General features: G+C 38.5%; 1 protein-coding gene across 10 annotated transcripts in view; it reads right to left on the bottom strand.

Moving 5' to 3' along the window:
- Window positions 1-19,707, bottom strand: part of tenm4 (teneurin transmembrane protein 4) — a 330,072-nt gene that overhangs the window by 195,475 nt on the left and 114,890 nt on the right. The window lies entirely within an intron of this gene.

The raw sequence follows: 19,707 nt of genomic DNA, 5'->3' as shown, positions 1-19,707 counted from the left end.
GCTTCAATGCTGCATCTTCACTGTCTTTCCAGTAACATTGACTTAAAAAAGGCGATGCAATCCATGACAAGGGCGGCAACTGAATACAATTAAAATACCAAAACAATTAAAGCCTGACCTTGGATCGAAAGCACCACGCATCCAATTAGTGATCTACACTAACAAGCTGTAAGCTGCAGCTTCTTGCTAGGTGAAATATACAGATATAATTCTTTAAAACTTTCACTGAATTAGAATTACTTCTAGCCTTCAGGGAAATCAGAGTTTTCTCTTAAAAACAAAATGCTGTTTCCTACACAAGACTTGCCCATATAGTAATGGATGCTGAAGTATAAGGCCAAACACGGGAGTCAGGGAAAGAAAGGAGACAAGAGTCAGTGAAAAAGCAGTTAGGCTGAAATGTCTCATAATGAAACTGATACTTCCTATGCCTTTGCTTTAATATTTTTCTGCAGCTTTTGCTGCCTACATTGTCTCGTAGTTCAAGACAATAAATGACCTCAACTCATGGATACCCTGATGTCAAGTGAAACATGCCAAAATGCATCTAATGTTATTTGACTGTATTTGATTTAATGCTTTCAACCCTCTGATTCCTAAGCTACTCTTTAACCATTTTGTCTCGCCTGGACTTATTGTCTTAAAAAGCCTGTAAAACATCAACCCAGTCAAGCTCTAAACGTCCTTTTTTAAAGGACAACCTCGGCTTTAAAAATATGTGTACTGCAGTAATGTCACTTATTTTTTTAAAGTTATTGGACTAGAAAGAAAAAAGAAAAATCCAATAAATATTTAAAAATCAAATGCTTGACAGTAAACAAGACTGACCAAAAAGTGAAAAGCAAACATTCTGTGACAAAATTTCCTGTCTGCAGAGTGTCAGTGTTAAGCAATGTTTTGCTTAAACTATTGACTGATAACTGGTTACTTTCAGCTCACTGCACTCAATGGTGTTGTCATTAAAACATAACCTGACACGCCAGATAGACCATTTCATATATCCATGGAATGGATTTATTTCACATTCATCTGTGGAATGTCCCACAATACCCATTTGGGAAGGGCAGGAATTCAAGAGGTGATTGGACAAATGTACTGTTCACTTTCATGATGGGCCAATCAGAGCGACACAACAAAATGAGGCAGCAGACATGTGCAGCTCCAGTGCTAACCTGAGCAAAACAGGCTAGCACTGCCTTAGTGTCTAAATGATGGAGTGTGTCAGTCGGTAAAATTCATGCTGAAGCCTATCAGGAGACGTGCAAAAACATCTTCCCTGCTAATTTAAGCTTCCAGTGGGGCTAAAAAATGTGGTCAAGTTCTCATTAAACTGACGCTTTTCTAGAGAGGGACACATGACTGTCTCTCTGTCTCTCTTTCTCTCCATCATAAGGTGTCCTGGCTTTCTAAGAGTAAAGACATGCACAGCTTGTCAAAGTATGGCGTGACAATGAAACATCCTATTGGTTCTCACAGCCCACATGACAAAACAATATGGTGGATAGCATTAGCCGCTATGAGTAGAAACAATGAAAACATGGATTAAAAATGGGTAAAAAGACTTTTAATGTTGGAGTTACTGGTGTGGATTTTTACCTTTAAAGAACATGGAAAGTCACCCAAGTTCCAGGCTCACTAGAAAAGCTTCCATAAGAGCGATGAAGGCGTGGATAGCATCATTAGAATGACAAAACAGAGAACTGCAAGAGGGGAAAAACATGGGTGGCAATGATTTATGGTCTAAAAGTTATGTAACCTTTTGCAACCTGTGTCTCTTCTCATCGTATGCAAAAACATCAGTCTCAGAGGGTTAAAGACTTTTTTAGGACCAAAATTAGACAAATTAATCCTTTTGGCACCTCTGACATTGGTGCATTTCAGATTTAATGGGCTAAATGAAAATGCCAATCACTTCCTGGATTTAACATGGTGAAACAAATTTCCTTTAACATCCCCTCCATCTTATTTTTCCCCTTCTCTTCTCTGATTGTATAATAAATGCTGTAAAGCTGAAAAATTGCATGATTGGTCACATTACTGAGAAAATCCACCACCAATGATCATTTTTTAAAAATCCTAAAATGCTTATAAGACAGCATAGACTTAACAAATGACTCAAATATCCCTTCATCAAAGTGTCCTCTACTTTTCAAGATCTTTTGCAAGTTAAAACACCACTTTTCAAGCCTTTTTTAACCACTGGGTGCAGATGGCCTGGCAGTTTGACGCCCCATAAGCACAGGTGGCCCAGGTTCAAGCCCAGCCTACGACTCCCTTCTCGTATGTCTTTCCCCCACTCTCATCCCGGTTTCTAACTCTATCCACCATCCTTCTCTCTACATAAAGGCATTCTCTACAAAACAGGAGCCTCAACCTTGAAAAAGTTATCTTCTACAGTGCCACAAAATCAGCATCATTTATAATAAAACTCTTTATAAAGAAGCCTGCTTGTCAGAAGTTAATTTATTTTCCACTACCTGAATCAACTTGACATTTTAAAAACAACAGCCTCAGGTGGCCATTCATTACAAAACTCTAAATGGAAATGTTGCTGGCTGCCCTCGACTTTGCTTCCTAGCACTTAATGAAATGCTAAAAAATGTTACACATCCCACCTGCTGTATCCCACCACAGTGCTCAGCTACGCACAAGTCAGTTAAAACATCGGAAATCACAGGATCAGTTTATAAATGCAGGTTTAAGATGGGGAGAATGCAGTTCTGTTGACCTGCTGCAGAAGTTAGTAGCTCACACGGCTCAGATGAGTGTTCTCAGTCCAACAGTGCTTACTTTGAACTGTGCATAAATGTTAAACCCTGGGAACAAAAGCAGGGAGGCTGCAAATAAATAGTCATACACTTACATGAAATCATCTGAGTTATCATATGATCTTTTATTCAATTTGGTTCAAAGCTGCTGCCATCAAGATAAAAACATAAATTAAAAGCTCAAATGTGCAGATGCTGTCTGTGATTCATGACATCTGCTAGTGTGCTATTTATCTATGTTGTGTTTCGACAGTCAAAGGAGCTTTGAAGTCAGACATGTGTTACTTTCCCACACATGTCATGGATGTAAGCATGTGAATATCATATGTAAACTACAAATTATTCATATATTGTACCTTAAGTGTATCTGTGCATACTTTAATGATTTAACAGCCTAAAAAAGAGGGGAAAAAGTTTGAATCTCTACTTTAAAAAGCATGTTTTAAATTGTGAATCTTTTGTAAACCCTGACAGTTTTGTACCTGGATCTGTATCAGAGCCTTCGATGTATCAGAGGTGAGCGCTAATGAGAGAAAACTCAGCATGGAGGTTCAATTATTCCTATCTCATACTAAGGCAACAGCACGTTATGATCTCTGCTTCCTCGGCCTCAACAACATCCGCTAATTGATTTCACAAGAGATAAATGTTCCTTCGGAGCTATCTGGAATCTTAATGCAGGAAGTGGCTATACAAATTTAAGGACATGAAAAATAAGGGAGGATTTGCTAATTAAGATGTGACAAGATGAGATGTGGTGGGATAAAACACAAGGGTATGATAGCAGTTTTTCTAGAGGTTGCTCAGCTGTAATGAGATCTGGGTAAACAATGATCTGCTCCCTGTCCATTTACATGTATTTGTATGACCACATTGCAAAGTAACTGTACATACAGCACTGGGCAGGACTTTGAGGCATGGTTGGGACAAAAAATGATGCCAAAGGAAGGTGTAGATGTGGCGAAGACGGACTGACAAAACCCCAGCTGTGCTCTGGATGTCTTTGCATATTACCAGGAGCATGGTGAAATATCTGTTGAAAAAATAAAGTTTACACCATTAGGATGGAATAGGGGCTGGATGTGGTGAGTAAGCATGACCTAGGACAGTGTTTCCCAACCATTTGTCCTTGGAGCGCCCCTACATGTACCTTAGAAAAGCAGAGCCTTTGTTTAGTTTACATTATATTGTCAAAAAAAGTAACCCGACATGCCAGATGGATTTATTTCACACATCCATCTGGTAAACCTTCCATAGACGGCGATTGGGAAAGGGCAGAGCCTTAGGAAAAAAAAAAAACCTCGGAGGCTGACTTTTACAGGTTTAAATATCGACTTCTACAGACTTTATCCATCTTAGTTTTACAGGCATGTTTGAAAATAACACATCATAAAGATGTGAATAATCATGGACATGGTCAATCAGTTCATCTTTAAACTTTCATTTACTGTCATTCCTGCTGTGTTCACTCACATCCCCTGTCTCTATCACACGTATGTAACTATGAAAAGAATCAAGCCTTAAAGAGAAATAAAAATCATCAACCATCAGTTGAAAACAGTCAGCCGTTGCCCCCTCTGAAGATACTTGAATATCAAAAACAAATTTTTATTCTATTAAAATGGTTTGGTTAAATCTGGATGATACATGATCCATTTATTAAGGGCTGTATTCATGCATTAACATGCAGAAAATTACACCAGCTTCTTGCTTGCTTTTGAAGAAGGGAGAGTGCTTGCTGAAACTAACACTAATGTAGAATTGACTGCATTGACTGCATGCTAAATGGGTTTGCTGAGAGAGGGACAGAAGCTGTGAGACTGGGTAAGAAGGATCCTCAGAGGAGCAGGGCTCATCCTGCTCCATGTCGAGCTCCAAGCTATAGTGAGGCCCCTGAGCCTTGGTGGTAAGATGGGCCCTGATGTGCTGTTGGTTTAGAAAGTCAGAGGCTCTGGCAGGGAGCGGGTATGCAAGTCCACAGATAACAGACCAAAACTGTCCGCATGGGCCTCTAAAACCCAGCAAATTAGCCCGCAAATGAGCCAGAGAATATCTCTACTAATCCATGATCTGAGCGGAGACTCTGCCAAAAAAGTAAACAAATAAATAACTTCACAAGAAAGGCTGGGGGTGGAAATAACCACGGCTGTGAGCTGGGAAACCACTAGTGATTTCTTTGAAGCATCATTTCGCCTGATATTGTGCTGCTACGACGCCTGTGACCATTTCAGAACAAGCCTCCATGTTGTGCTCGATGTGGATGCAGGGAAATTACAGATCCCAGTGTTGCAAGCTGCACTGACTACAAGCGGCAAATGATCACAGTCTGTGTCTCTATCACGGATGCCAAGAGGCAATGATGCATCAAAATACCACTGTTTTACAAAGGCATTAATATGTGTCTAAATAGGAAACCTGATATGATTACCAATACTAACAATATGATGCGCATAATTGATTCTTTAAAGCACAAAGTCCTGTACATTTCTGTCAGGACAACTCAGATAATGAAAACATATCTGTCACTGCTTTTATTATAGGCTTTTATCCTTTTATCTTCACAATCTGCAACTGTAACGTTTGATAAGTCTGTCAGTTCTGATGGAAAACAAGATAACGTGTTGTAATGATACTTATTCACTATTTTCTATAGTTTCAGTCTGTGCCTTTTATTTTTACAAACATTATGGACAGCGGGGCATTTATGACAAGTGAAAAGAACCACTCCACAATGATATAACAGCACATACAGCACTCCAAACATAGCATCCGATTAATTTCTAAACTCAATAAAGAGATATTTTTGTCCAAAGCCACTTATATGAGAGCATATGACACAAACAGGGACCTTAAAAGAGGAAGCAACGTCAGTAAGTACCAACAAATGCCACTGAGTTCAATCAGACACGGGGATGATAAGCAGAGCACTGAGGCAATGTGGAGAGAAGTAGAAGAAGATATTTTTAACGTTACTGACAACATCAACAGCTGCCACTTTATATCATCACAATGTATATTTCTTTAGAGATGTATTTTTTTAGGGCTTTTATGCTTTTATTTAAAAGAGACAGTAGATTGAGTTGGAAACTGGAGTGAGACAGTGAGGAACGACATGAAGGAAAGGAGCCACAGGTGGGATTTGAACCTGGGCTGCTCGGGACACAAAACAAGTCCTGTAAACATGTCTAGCTGTTCTTTATCATAAAAGATAAAAGAAGAGGTATTGTTTTAAAGTCCCCTTAAAGCACTGATCGTCATCTGGTGGCTCAAGGGCCAAATCAGGCCCCAGAAGCTTCCTGCCTGGCCCCCAGGAGATCATTACATTCAGAAAATGAGGAAAAGAAGATGTTGTGGTTTTAAGAGTATCTTTTGGCTTTAAGTGTCTGCAGCTGTTAAAAACACCCCAGAAACAATAAACATTGAAGTAGATTTAGAATGACTGATTATTTGAAATGTTGCAAAAATGGCCAGATAAAGGGGTGAAAAGGGGTTAGTGAGCAGCAAAAATGGGTGATATGTGTCAAAATGGATTATGCAGTGGCACAAAGGGACAAAAACTGGCAGGCAAAATTGTGAAAAGTGGTTAAAATGCTGCAAAAATTGGTAAAAAGGGAAAAAAGTGGCAACAATGGATAAATGAGTGGCATAAAAAAGTGGATAAAACAAGCAGGACAAGTGGTTTAAAGGAACTGAAGAACTGCAAAAGTTGGGTTAAAGAGGCAAAAACGTGTAAAGAGTATCAAAAATGGGTAAAAAGTGGCAGAAATATAACAGAAAGAGAATCTGGTAAAGTAGAAAAAAAGGGTTAAATGTGTGAAAAGTGTCTGAAATTGGTTTAAAAGTGGTCAAAATGATCAAAAATGAATTAAGAGCGTCAAAAAATGTTGCAGAATTGGCCAAATGAAGCAGTGAAAAGGGGTTAAAAATGTAAAAAAAAAAAAAAAAAAAAAGGGTAATATTGGTGCAAAATCACAACTGGGAGGGACCATTTCAGCGGCCCAGCCAATTCTGTGGGCAGGCCTGTCTCCTTGTGGCCTGCTGCACTATGGATAATAGAGGTAGATCTCACTGGCAATGCCTAAAAATGTCCTGTGCATTGAAAGAAAATACTAAATATTCATTTTATTTTTTGTTTATCTGAAAGTCTAGCCCCCAGAGTGTCTGTCAAGATTAGGTCTGGCTCTTGTGCAATAGACTTGATGACCTCTGCCTTAAAGTGATAAAACATTTGTATTTTAGGTTCGCTTCATGACACTTCACTGTGTTATGAACCTGCAGGCCAAATTTAAGTCATGAACAATATCTCTAAGTTTATAAATTTAAGATTCACAATCATGAAAAAATGAGGCAGTAACTTCAGTTACGATAGTGGGCGTGTCAGTTGAATGAGAAGAAGCCACGCCCACTCAAGAGAAATAGGATCCTCTTAAATAAAAAAAGCTTCTGGTCAGAGTGCAGCTGATCAGAAAGAAGTTTGGGGTTAAATTTACTGTTTTCTGGCACAAATCTCTCTGTTATGATACTTTTAATGACTTGTAATCCACTGTGACATCAGCAAACATCAGCCTGTACTAAACCGTCAGTGATCCTATGTCATTGCAGCATTAGGGGGGCAGGGTCATTCCCCATCAGGACCAGTGATGTCATATGCTCATATATTTACCTATCCCTAATAAAACCAAGCCAGGAAAGAGGTGAACAACTTTCTAACATAATAAAAAATTCAGTCACACATAGATCTCAGTGTTTTCACATGTGTTATCATATAATATTAACTTAATACTGGCATCTAGCAACTTATTCAGAGAAGAGGTGTTAAATCTGGCAGAATAAACCTCATGTTGGACAAACTCTGATCTGTTTCCATGGTCAAACACGAGTGAAAATGTTGGCAAATTGGATTTCTTCCTTTCACCAAAACAAGGGATGAAAATAACACCAGTACTGGCAATCAGCTAAAGTGTTACTTAAAATGTTCACAGTAATATCATCTCTATCAATATCATCCTCATAAGGGCAAAAAAGTCCATGAAAGAGCAGAGTATTTAGATTTTCTTAAAAAAGAAAACAGACTCCACAGATTTAATAGAGTTTGGTGAACCTTTCCCTCACTGGGAGACTACGGGGGAGAAGCTCATGACTTTGAAGTTAGGACCAGGCACCTCTCACTGGTGTGGTGGGTGGAAGTATCAATCTCCATATGTTTGCAGTTACAGTATGCCTGGATAGTCATTTTCTTTTCATTCTAAGACAAATTTATGACACTTAGATTGACTTAAATAAGATGCTATCGCACAAAATAACGTAATCATGGAATGTTAGTGCATTAAACATTGTTTTTTACAATAAAGATTAAAAAAACCTCAGACTTATTTAAGAGGAAAATAAGCCCTTGAATGCATGTTGTTTTTCTGGATTTGGCTCCAAACATGGTTTATAAAGCAGTCTGAGGCTGATAACTACATCGCTCTCCTGTTAGAGCTGCAGAATTAATCACAATATCATCATTATAGCAATATGAGCAACTGAAACAACCAGTTCTCAAGTCTTCAAATCACAAAATTACTTGATGAAACCTGTAATGCTTTGTCACCCAGCATGTGTTCATTTTAGTTATTAGTTGGAGAATCGGGTATAATGGCGATGCTTTCACATCATTTTGATGCTGAAGCTCAAGCTAACTATCATTACACCCAGGACGACTGGTGCTGATACTGAGTTAAAGCCATTATGCACTCTTTAATATTTGTTTATTTTGCACCTGAGGTCTTCATCATAATATTGGACAATGCTGCAAATAACATATTTTCCATGCATCATGAAGGCCTATCATTCTGTATATTTCATGTGTCTTCTGATTTAAGTTTTTATGAAAAATATAAAAGGTTATCTCTTCATTGAGTCTACACATATGCCTGTATAAGTACTTTTGCCACTTCAAAGCTACAATAAGAAAGCCAGACACGGTCCAATCACCCTGCTGTAAAACATATCCTAATGAATCCAGCCCTGCATTCCTGAATATGTCTAATCTAATTGGAAGTCTGACTTCACTTCACCCCACAGGCTCCTGACATTGAGACAGAGCTCAGGGAAACCAGTTCAAAGATGACACAAACTGAAAATCTGGAGGGTTAGTATCAAAGATATTTGCTTATTCATCACAGGGTGTGGCCATCAGCACTGAGACATATTTTAGTTTGCAGGGAATCTGAGCTCGAGCTTAAAACATGCAGGTTTTTGAGTCAAACTGTTAAAATGCAACTTACTCTGAGATAAAAGATGAAGACGATTATGTAGCAGAGGAATTCACTCATCTGTGTAACTCAGCTTTGGTACAGAAGTGATGATCAAAGAATTCCCAACTCAAAAATATTTAACTGCAGGACAAAAACAATTTTCATTTAGACAATGCAGCCTTTATGTTGTCTGTTGCTTTCTCAATTTGTCTTTATCCATAAAAAGGCATGCAATTAGGGACAAAGACTATTAATTGTAGAGCTGAATTATGCTTCTTTTTATCTCTTCAATATTGTGAAATAAAAAACTCATCATTCCAAAAACAACCACTGACTTCATGCCGGCTTTAACATGGGCAGTTAACATGTTAATCATAATTTTATTATTTCATAACAAAGTCTTATCTTAGGTCTGCAGAAAGTGAGAGAACAATGTGATGTGAAATAATATTCATCACTATAGGTATACATATAAAATGCAATAAATATACTTATAATAAAGAGTCTGCATTAGCTTTAGCTATTACTGCTTGCAACAGGTTTTATTGGAATCTAAAAATAGCTGGAAAATAGATCTCAAAAGCACTACACTGGCACAAATTAATCTGATGGCAGCTGATAGCTCACAAAAGCTTCACAAACTGCATCAAGGCCTGAGAGCATGGATGTAACACTCAGGCCTCCATTCAAAAGCTAAAATACACTGTACATATACTGAGTGAAAAAGATTATTCAGACGTTTGCAATACATTTACTGCAAATGCTGACATTGAGATAGGGATTAAAGGGGACATATCATTAAAAATACACTTTTAGTATCTTTACAAATATATTTTAGTCCAGAGTATCAACCAACCCACAAAATGTGACATAAGCAAACCCTCCCTTTCATTCATGGCGCCCCTTTACCTGAAAACCACCCATTTCCAAGCTGCTTTTCTTGTGACATCATAACAGGTGTCGTTATTGCAACTTGACCCCCACCTGGTCCCTCCACCTATGGCCATGGAAACACATGCAGTACTCATGTTGGCATTCTGAGGAAGGCTGTCCAAAGCTTGTTTATACAGGGTCAAAAACCTCCTCTGGTGCTTGATCCATTCTGTATCTTGACCAAAGCATGGCACAGACAGAGAACTGTGTTAAAGGTGAAAAAGGGGTATGATATTTAACATACCATGATGATATCTCTTTTGTCTGGTCCTTTTCACACCTGGTGATACATCCAGAGGCCACTGGTGGTTTTTGGGCCCTTGGGACATCCACAGCACAACCAGGGGCTCATGGCACCCCAACTACCCCCTGACAGTACCCTAGGCCACTCATTCCCAAAATCTGGGTCAGGACCCATGGGTGGGCGCCAAATGTGTTTTCAGAAATTCTTTGCAACAATATCTAAAGGGACATTCATGTCTGCAGTAAACATCATAGCATCATGGCCGAGCTCCACCCATAACACTCACACTATCAACAAAAATAAACACAATTCAAGGCTCTACAAGCCACTTAATGGACAAAAGAGTTGAAGTCACAGTCATGGATGCTTGGCTATTTAAAAAAAACACTGTTACAAACCAGACAGCTTCTGAAAGCTTGCAAATATAATTGCTGTGATGGAGATAAAGTGATGCCTTCCAGACTCACAAAACAGAAAGAACTAGGTCTGGACCAGACTGGGCCTGGAATTAACGTTATCAGGCTCAACCATCCAGCCAAGGGAGGCACAGAAGGCAGACCTGATTAGCAATAATGTTCAGAAAACTAAGTTGTTGGGTCACAATATCTTGCCCTTTCAACCAGAAAAAAGTTTGCAACCCTAGGCAATGCTTACTCCCCACATTCATCCTTACTCCGCTCTAAAAGTGGGAACTTTTTCAACAGATTCTTTTCCCATGCCCCTGGTAACATGCAAAGACATCCAGAGCACGACCTGCATTGTGTCAATCCTTCAAACCTCAGGCAGCTTACTTGCCACATCTACGCCTTACTCCAGCCTCAATTTTTGCCTGAAACATGCCTAAAAAGTATGCACAGTTCAGTATGTGCTGCCCTTATTATAGGTTTAATAAATCCTATCAGAAATATAATGCCATTTTACTTTCAAGCTCACTTGGTACTTTACAATGTAATGAAAATGAAGCACAGTAAAAAGCAGTAGAGACAAATGTACTTTCCTCCACATGGTGAGGGAACCGGCTGCTTTGCTCCCTGTTCAAGTTCAAATTTACAAGACATTCTGCTTTTCAAAAGCTGTCAGTCTTTTGGGACTTTGGCAGGTTTCTGAGAGGAACACCTGTCCCTCACAGACAGTCACGCTTTGTTCAAAGACGGAGAGACTGTAAGCACCACCCTGAGTTCTTAACCTCAATCTTTCAACAATTCACAAGTCCTGGAGAGTCTCAAAACCTCTAGAAAGTATCTGATACAGGTAAGGGAGGAATCCTCGCCATTTAAGTTTTAACTTACTGTAAGAATTTTTATAGAGCTCAAAAAGCAAAGACAGTTTCTTACCATTAAAACTTGAACTCTTGTGCTTTGAGTAGTAAGTTAGGCACCTAACTAGGGGAAACAGTGGCTCATGCTGTAAAGACTTGGGTTAAGAAGCAGAGGGTTTCTGGATCAAGTCTGGAAGCTGGAGGGTGCCAGTTCACTTCCTTAGTATGGCTAAAGGTTCTAAACACCCAACTTATGTGCAGCATGTTCAACAACAGGGTGTAAAAATAAATTTCCTCTTAAAGGATTAGTAAAGTATTTCTTCTTTATCATCTCGGTAAAAAATAGAAATAAAGTAAAATTAAGATTTCGTGTTTTAATTTGTTTCCCTGAAGTTTTAATACAGCCCTAATACTTTAAAGGAAACATTAAAACACGAGGTTATCAGCAGTAACGGAGGCAGACAACAATCTTATCAAAACAGCTGTAAACAAGTGTGTATGAAAACGCAGAAATAGCCTGTGCAAGTTAAATCCACATGAAAGAACCGACCACTTTTCATCTGTCGACTCAACATCAATAAAAACGGCTCCCACCCCAGCTTAAAGGGTGATCACATCAGCACATTAGCCACTATGTGCTTTGAAGGTAAAAATGCTGATTGATGACTTGTATTTAATCACGGCGAACAAAAAACAGAATTGAATTCAGAAACCCGACGATCATTCATCTTCAAGTTCCTTTATTGTCTTCTAACTTCAAATCATTAGTCAGCGAGGGAGCCTCAAACAAGCGTTGTTCTCTGCTTGCTTTGTGTGATAAAGACACAGCTTTGTGAAATGTGAGATAAGGTTCGGACAAACAGAATCTCTGAAGCTTGTTTTAAAGGAAGGGTTCACTGCAGCCGAGAGACAATAAAAAATGCATGAGTTTAAACTTTCTTAATTTAAATGGAAAAAAGACAGAGGTCAGTGTGTTTGAACACCCTGATCTGGCAGAAGCAGGCTCTCTTAGCCTCTAATGTGCAGTCTTCTCTGAAGAGTCATGGTATTTAGTCTGACCATTTGTTCAAATTTGACAGGCAGATTTCTGCTTTTCTTTAGTTGTGCTTCAATCAGCTGAGACTAATATCCAAAGTGAAAGCCGATCTCTCTCCTAATGATTTAGAGAGGCTGATGCATGCATTCATAGTGCTTTGACTTGACTATAGTAATTCTCCGTATGTGGGACTGGACCAGTAATCCATCCAACGCCTGCAGCTGGCTTAAAATCTGGCTGCATGCCTCCTAACAGGCAAACGAAATACAGCCAAATAAATAAATAAATATCTTCAAAAAGAAGAAGATGGACCACATAACCCCCATGCTGCTTTCCCTACACTGGCTTCCTGTTAGCTACAGGATTAAATTCAGAATTTTGTTGTTAGCTTTTAAAGAGGTTAATGGTTTGGCACGGCCTTAATTAAGTCAACTGTTCCACGTTCATGCTCCAGCCAAAGCACTGAGGCCTTCCAGCCAGCTGCTCCAGGATGTGCCCAAAACAAGACTCAAAAGCAGGAGTGATGGAGCTTTTGTGGAACAGTTGACCACTTTAGACAATATTCTCCAGTCACATGTGCTTTAAATCAGTGGTTTGCAACTGCCCTAGTCTCGCCACCTACTACCACATCTATAATGACAAGTCACAAGTCAAATTTGTTTTAAATTTTCAACCAACATGAATAAAATTAGTTGCAGTTTGGACCTCGGATTAAACAAAACATAAATGAACAAAGAGGCAGAACAGAAACAATTTTACAAAGTTACTCATTACAATTACTTGTACAATTACGATTTATTTATAAATCGACTTGACAACAACCATTCTTCTCATAGTTTAGGATGTTGGCTCCCAACCTGGGGTCCAGGTCTCCTGGGGGGATGGGGTCGCCAGAAGAGATCTTCCAAGGGTGTGAGGCTCTGTCTGTTCTGAGGCTGTCAAAATCAGATAAACTAAAACAAACTAAAAATGTATAAAGACTTTTAACAAATGTGCTATGATAAAAGCTCTTGTATGTAGAACATGTAGGCCTTTTCTACTGGCTTTAATTATGAATCTTTCATTTGTGTTACATTTTGACATCAATGTACCCTTTTTTAGGGGGTCCTGGGCGGGGTCTTTAAGGAAATAAAGGTTGGAAAAACAAATTAGTCCACCTGTATTTGCCTTTGGCACAGTCAACCTAAATGCATTCCTCTTTCATTGAAATCAACACATTATAATAACCATCAGGAACACAAAATAAAAAGACAGTTTATTTCTATTCTTTAAATTTTCATTGGTTACATGCTTGATATCCACTTTTATAAGTATACTGTTTACCTTCTGGTGACTAAGGATGGAAATAAGCCTGTTGCTAAAATCTGGCACATTCACATGTTCAATAATGTGCACTGTCCTCTAGAAGAAATAATTAGACTAAAATAAATAAAGTAAATAATACTTTTGGGAACAGTCATTCATCTCTTCATAAAACGAAAGGTTAAATAAAGTTTACATATAAATGTCGCCATACTATCGTTTGTTTTTTTTTATAAGCTAGTATGAAATAAAATAATTTGAATATAAGCTATTGGGGCTGAAAACAGAGAATATGGAACACATTCTTTTTTCAGTAAATTATGTACTGATGGTTTATAATGCCAACATAACACTTTTCATTCAGTATTATGTATTTTGAAGTGGGTGAAAGCCCGAAGAAATTGTTTTAAAGCATTTTTAAATAATCTGTACCATTATTTGCAAAGCTGCTTAATGTTTTACAATGGCTGATCATTGGTTTGTAACTCTTCTATAAACATTGTTTGGGTGTTTAAATGAAGCTACAGAATATAAACTAATTTTTTTATTATTTAAACAGACTATTGACACAATGATGCACAATGTTACCTTTATTTCATTTCAATCCATAACAAGTTCTTTTTTCCATAATTAAGTTAATGTCATAATCTTTGATTAACTTGAAGTTCCTAATTTTCTTTTAAAATAAAAGCAGGCTTGAAAACAGGAAGCAAATCACCCTTAGTTTAAGAGTACAAAAATCAAAAATGAAACAAAACCAGTGCAAAAGTATGCATTTTTAAATTGCTACAAGAAGGATATAACATTTAACTAAAAATCTTAGATGAATTGCAGTTAAAAATGGTAAATGTCAGTCATCAACAATCAAGTTATTTTGTTACAATTAGTGTAGTTTAAACGCAGATGAGGTGCTGTTAGGTCTCAAGCTCCAATAAACATGACAGCCAAAGCCTCTGACTCTAAATTTGACAAAACCTTACCTTAATTCTGCATTTTTCAGAAGTGTTTTGTTCCTCTGCAGCTTAAAATCAAGATAGAGCTCAAAGGTTGTGGAGGGACATTCACAAAAAGACTTTTGCGGCAGTACCTTGAGGCTCTGCCCTGAAGCTATGCTGCTCCCAGGATTTGAGTAATAAGCAATGATAAAAAAAAATAATAATTCTACTAAAATGAAATTACAGGACTGACACACACGGTGGTAATTTCACTCAAAGTAACTGAAAAATAACCCATATTTAAAAAATAATGTTTAAAGAACACTCTATGAATTTTAAGGGAAAATCAGAATACAAGTGACTGCCAACTACATTTAATGCTGATTTGTTTTCAGCAAAGTGCTATATCAGTCAGAAAAGGCATTTTCTAGAAAGGACTGTGTAATCCTTTTCGATTTATTCCTCTCTGCAGGGTACGGAGCACGTATACAACAACTATCCCTCCACTGGGGCTATCTCCATCGGCTCCTTCTGGTTACAGAAATGTTACAGTCTAGCCATGACAGTGGGGGCAGCTGGAATTAGAGCACAGATCTGGACAAACTGCAGTGGGGATAAAGCCCATGAACAGCAGCCCTCTCCCAAACCCAGCAGGTTGGGCTGGCCTCCTCGCTGTTCCGCCCCTGTGGGATGTGCAATGACTCAGCAGTCGCTGGCTGCTGGAGGTGTCCTCAAGGGGCTCCCTCGGGACCAGAGGCATGCTGGCTAGGAGACAAACACATACCTGCATACGCTGCATGAGTGCATTTTAAACATTAAGCAACAAAAAAAATGCATGCACTCTGCATTGTGAGCATGCAAACACAACATGCATGCTCCTACTGGTGGTTGATGTCATTACTCATCCAATTCTCCAGAGCGACTGAGACACTGAATGGTTTATTAGTCCGTAGGGAAACAATTAGTTTACATAATTACTCATCTTTTCAGTTGTTACTTGTCTACACCACATGCAGTGGTTTTGAGTGAAAATAAAGGTAGTAACACATTTTTATCCTCAGCTGGAATGAGTCTAAGAGTATAACACGCAATTATCAGCAAGGGTTTCTCTTCACAGCATTCAATGGAGGCCTTGGAATCACTCGAGCATCAAGAAAATTGTTCCAAATCGCTATCGCTTATTTGCATGCATTAAAAGCAGGGTCAAGTAAGTCACATGTGAAGGGGGGGAGAGCTGGCCAGCAGCTTGAATACATTAAAGGGAAGTAAATGGTTTGTTGATTTAAAAAGATTAAAGCACACACAAGCAGGCCTGCTCGATGGATTTTAATTAACTTGCCATATATAAATTGCATGTTATCAGGCATTACTGAATTAAACGCTAAATACAAGTGCTCTTTCTGCCTGGGTGAGCCGAATAAAAAAGCTATTTAGAATCTTGGTTGCATCTCGCAGATGTAGCATGATGATGCAGCTACGGGTGCTCTGAATAAATTCCAGCATACCAACCCTCTTAACAGTCATCTGAGGAGATTCTCTTTAATTATGTACAATACAGCCAAATTCAAGTCCCCTGGCATCTCAGATGATCAAGCAGAGGGATGCCACGTTCTCTCCCTGAGTCATTCGGGCAAATGGATTCCACTTCCAAGAGTCATTTCTGTCAGTTATAATAAGAAGCTAATACATAATATGACACACTCTGAAATGCAAAACTATTCACAAGGTTCTCGGGGAGGCTGTGCAGGGCAATTAGAGGTTTGCTGCAAGGCCTGTGATGAGTTCTTCTATCTGTGAAATATCCTGGGAACCGTATCATAAATCAGCCGCTTAATATGCATGATTTTGGTTTGGGTTGAACTTTGAAAAGTGTGAAACAGAATTTAAAATTTCCTGTATCGAACATATGAGAGGAAAATGAACCCATTTAGACAGATGTACAGGTAAATAAAAGCAGGAATAAGTGGGCGCTTCTCACACAAAAAGCTAAATGATAGAAGAAGCTAGATTGTCAGTTCCTGCCTCCACACTGCATTAAATTAACTCAAAGAGCTTATTCTCTGTATGTTTATGCTATCAAAGCAATTACTTACTTGTACACTGATTTTCCAACAAATAATTGGGAACTAGGGGTGCAAGATAGGACAATCTCAGACTGTGAAGAAACAGAATGCATTGCTGATCTGCTAATGTTGTTCTTTCTCCTTCGCCCCCTCCCCTTCTGTTTTGTGATGCAGCGGTGATTCATAGCTGGAAATGAAACTGAAACTTAAAGTTTAGTCCTTGTGAAGATTTCTAAAAGACCTATATAGAGCTGTGTTGTGGTTCTCTCAACTATCAGTGTGCAAAATAACATCTATTTTCACAATCTGCACAAAGTTTGCAAACTTTTTTGATGAGCTCAAAAGACAGTGTCCTAAACCGTCTGCTGAGGATCAAACAAGGAAGAGATCCAAGGTAAGCGGCGGAAAGGGTGGGAAAGCTGATACTATTACTTTAACCCCTAGAACCCCTAGCTAGTGATATTTTTGGTCCGCCTTAGGGGTGTGTGATAGGACAATCTCAGATCATTGAAAAATAGAGTGAACCTGCTAAAGCTAAGAGATAGGGACAATCACATTCTGCTTGATTGGACTCTATGTTCACTCACCCCCTCCCCTTTTGCTTAGGCAGAGCGGGGATTCATGGCTGAAAATGAAACTGAAACTTAAGTTTATGTCCTTTAAAGACCCTGTAAAGTGAAATCCAAAGTTCTTGTCTTAACGCCCTAGATATGTTGGAATATGGTTGCTGTAAACGAGAAAACACTGAGACATTTCTGTGAAAGTTTTTCACCTCTTTTCTGGCTTGGTTTAATGTGGGCGGAGCTAATATGTGGGCTCATGATGTCATGAGCCCACAGTAGGGAATGACCCCGCCCCTATAACACTACAATATAAAATCAGAGCAGTCAATCTCAGTACAGTCTGTTGTTAGCTGATGCCACTGCCTGTATTGAAAATTAAGTCAGTTAAATGCTGCTTTTTCATTGTGAGGTAAATTTTCCAAATCTATTAGCCACAGTGGTCTATGGATCATTTAAAGCACCATAACAGAGATTTGAGCCAAAAAACGGATTGTGTCTCTTCTCTGGCAGAGAGCCAGGCAGCTGCACTCTGATCAAAAGGTCAACATTCAGATTGTAGCATTGTTCGAGACATCTGGACATTGGTCGTCTTTAAAATGTTTTCGCATTCATGATAACGACATCGCTCTGTGTCAGCAAACGTTTCCCGACCCTTTTATGGATTAAAAAAAAAAAACATTCTTATATTAAATATAAAAAAAATATGCATGGCTATATATCACAAATCCAATTTTGGGTTATGTTAATCCCTTATAGCCTGAAAACACAAACTATAGCCAGAAAATTCAAATTTTTTGGAACTGAAATGTTTATTTCACTTTCTACTGAAATCCAAAAAAATCAAAATTTCCATAAAATTTAACATATATATTTTTTTTGTATGTAATTTGATATATTAGATGTCTTTATTAACCAATAATCCACTTGAGGGCATTTTTATCATTTTTCAGATTGTATTCAGAAGTTTTATTTTAGTAATTCATGATCATATTGATTAGCTAGAGGTATCATAAAAGTATGTATCAAATATGATACAACAGACTTTAAGGGGTTAAAATTAGCCTCTTTTTTGTAATTCTTACTGATCTAGAAACAAAGCTAATGTAAGGCTGGCCACACACTACAGGATTTTAAGCCCAATTTTAGGCAAGATTTGACTCCCCCGACGATTGTGGGGGTGTATACCGACTGGAGCCTCGTTGCAAACGATTTTAGTACGATACTTGTCTGAGTAGTCTGCATGTGTGTGGTGTCAACACAATGAATTTACTGCTGCGAATCGCATTGTAGCCTCCCAGACCCTCAATCATAAATATCAGACATGTTTGATATTTACGATTCTAGGTCGTAGTGCCGCTGACAGAGTACCCACAACAACCAATGAGAGTGAGCACAACAGGGAGCGTCAACAGACGGGTCATACATACTTTCACCGCTCACAACCATAAACACAACTGCACCTTCATTACAGCCAGGATTTCATCCTGAGTCTTTCCCTTGTTTCATGATTTTTGCTGCACCTGTGATGCACACCAGGACAGCCTGTTGTGGAGAGACAGCAAGACAGTATCGACAGACATCCGTGTTTTTCTTTTTTTCCTGAAGTCACGTGATCAGATGAGGTCATAGGCAGGTCGGCAGGTGTGTAGTCTCCAGTGATTGGACAATCCGGCTGAGTTATCTAGTGTGTGCATTCAGAGGATTAAAGATGAAAAATCTTTGGAAATTGTCCTGAAGTCTGTGGTCTCTCACGGTTTTAAAATTGTTTAAGATTAAAAAATCGTCGTGTGTGGCCGGCCTAACTATCATATGATATCACATATGAGCAGGCTACTTGTATAAAACTACAACTGTATGAACTTTGCTTATAGTCCACATTTTAAATAAATATTACTGTAAAATTGTGCCTGATGATAACTGACGGTTCAAAAACACAACAGAGGGCAGATATTGAATCCTTATTTTATCCTGGTGAATGCAGAGAGGTAAAAATGATAGGTTAAGTATGTTGGAGACCTCCAGATCCACCTAACCTGGTGGTGCCAACTATAAAATGTTTTGCTTAAGAAAGATCTTTTTAAAAGTATAGATTTGATGTTTAAACTCAGTATCTGTGCATTAAAATAAATTTGGAATAAGTTTGTTTGTTTTTTTTTTTGGCCAATTAAATAAAATCAGCCTTAAAAACCAGAATGATAAAGAATTGTGATAAAACTGAGATCTTGATCCAGCCATAAAAAAAATCATAATATGATTTGAGCAACAGCATCTTTAGCAGCATATGCATTATCTTCTGGCATTTTCTGGCACTTGACATGGCTCATTGATACATCCTCTGTGCTTAAGTGACCTTCTCAACAAGCATG

Source organism: Cheilinus undulatus, linkage group 2, assembly GCF_018320785.1.
Source record: "Cheilinus undulatus linkage group 2, ASM1832078v1, whole genome shotgun sequence".
In the NCBI taxonomy this organism is placed as follows: domain Eukaryota; kingdom Metazoa; phylum Chordata; class Actinopteri; order Labriformes; family Labridae; genus Cheilinus; species Cheilinus undulatus.
This window is presented reverse-complemented; position numbering and strand designations above follow the sequence as displayed.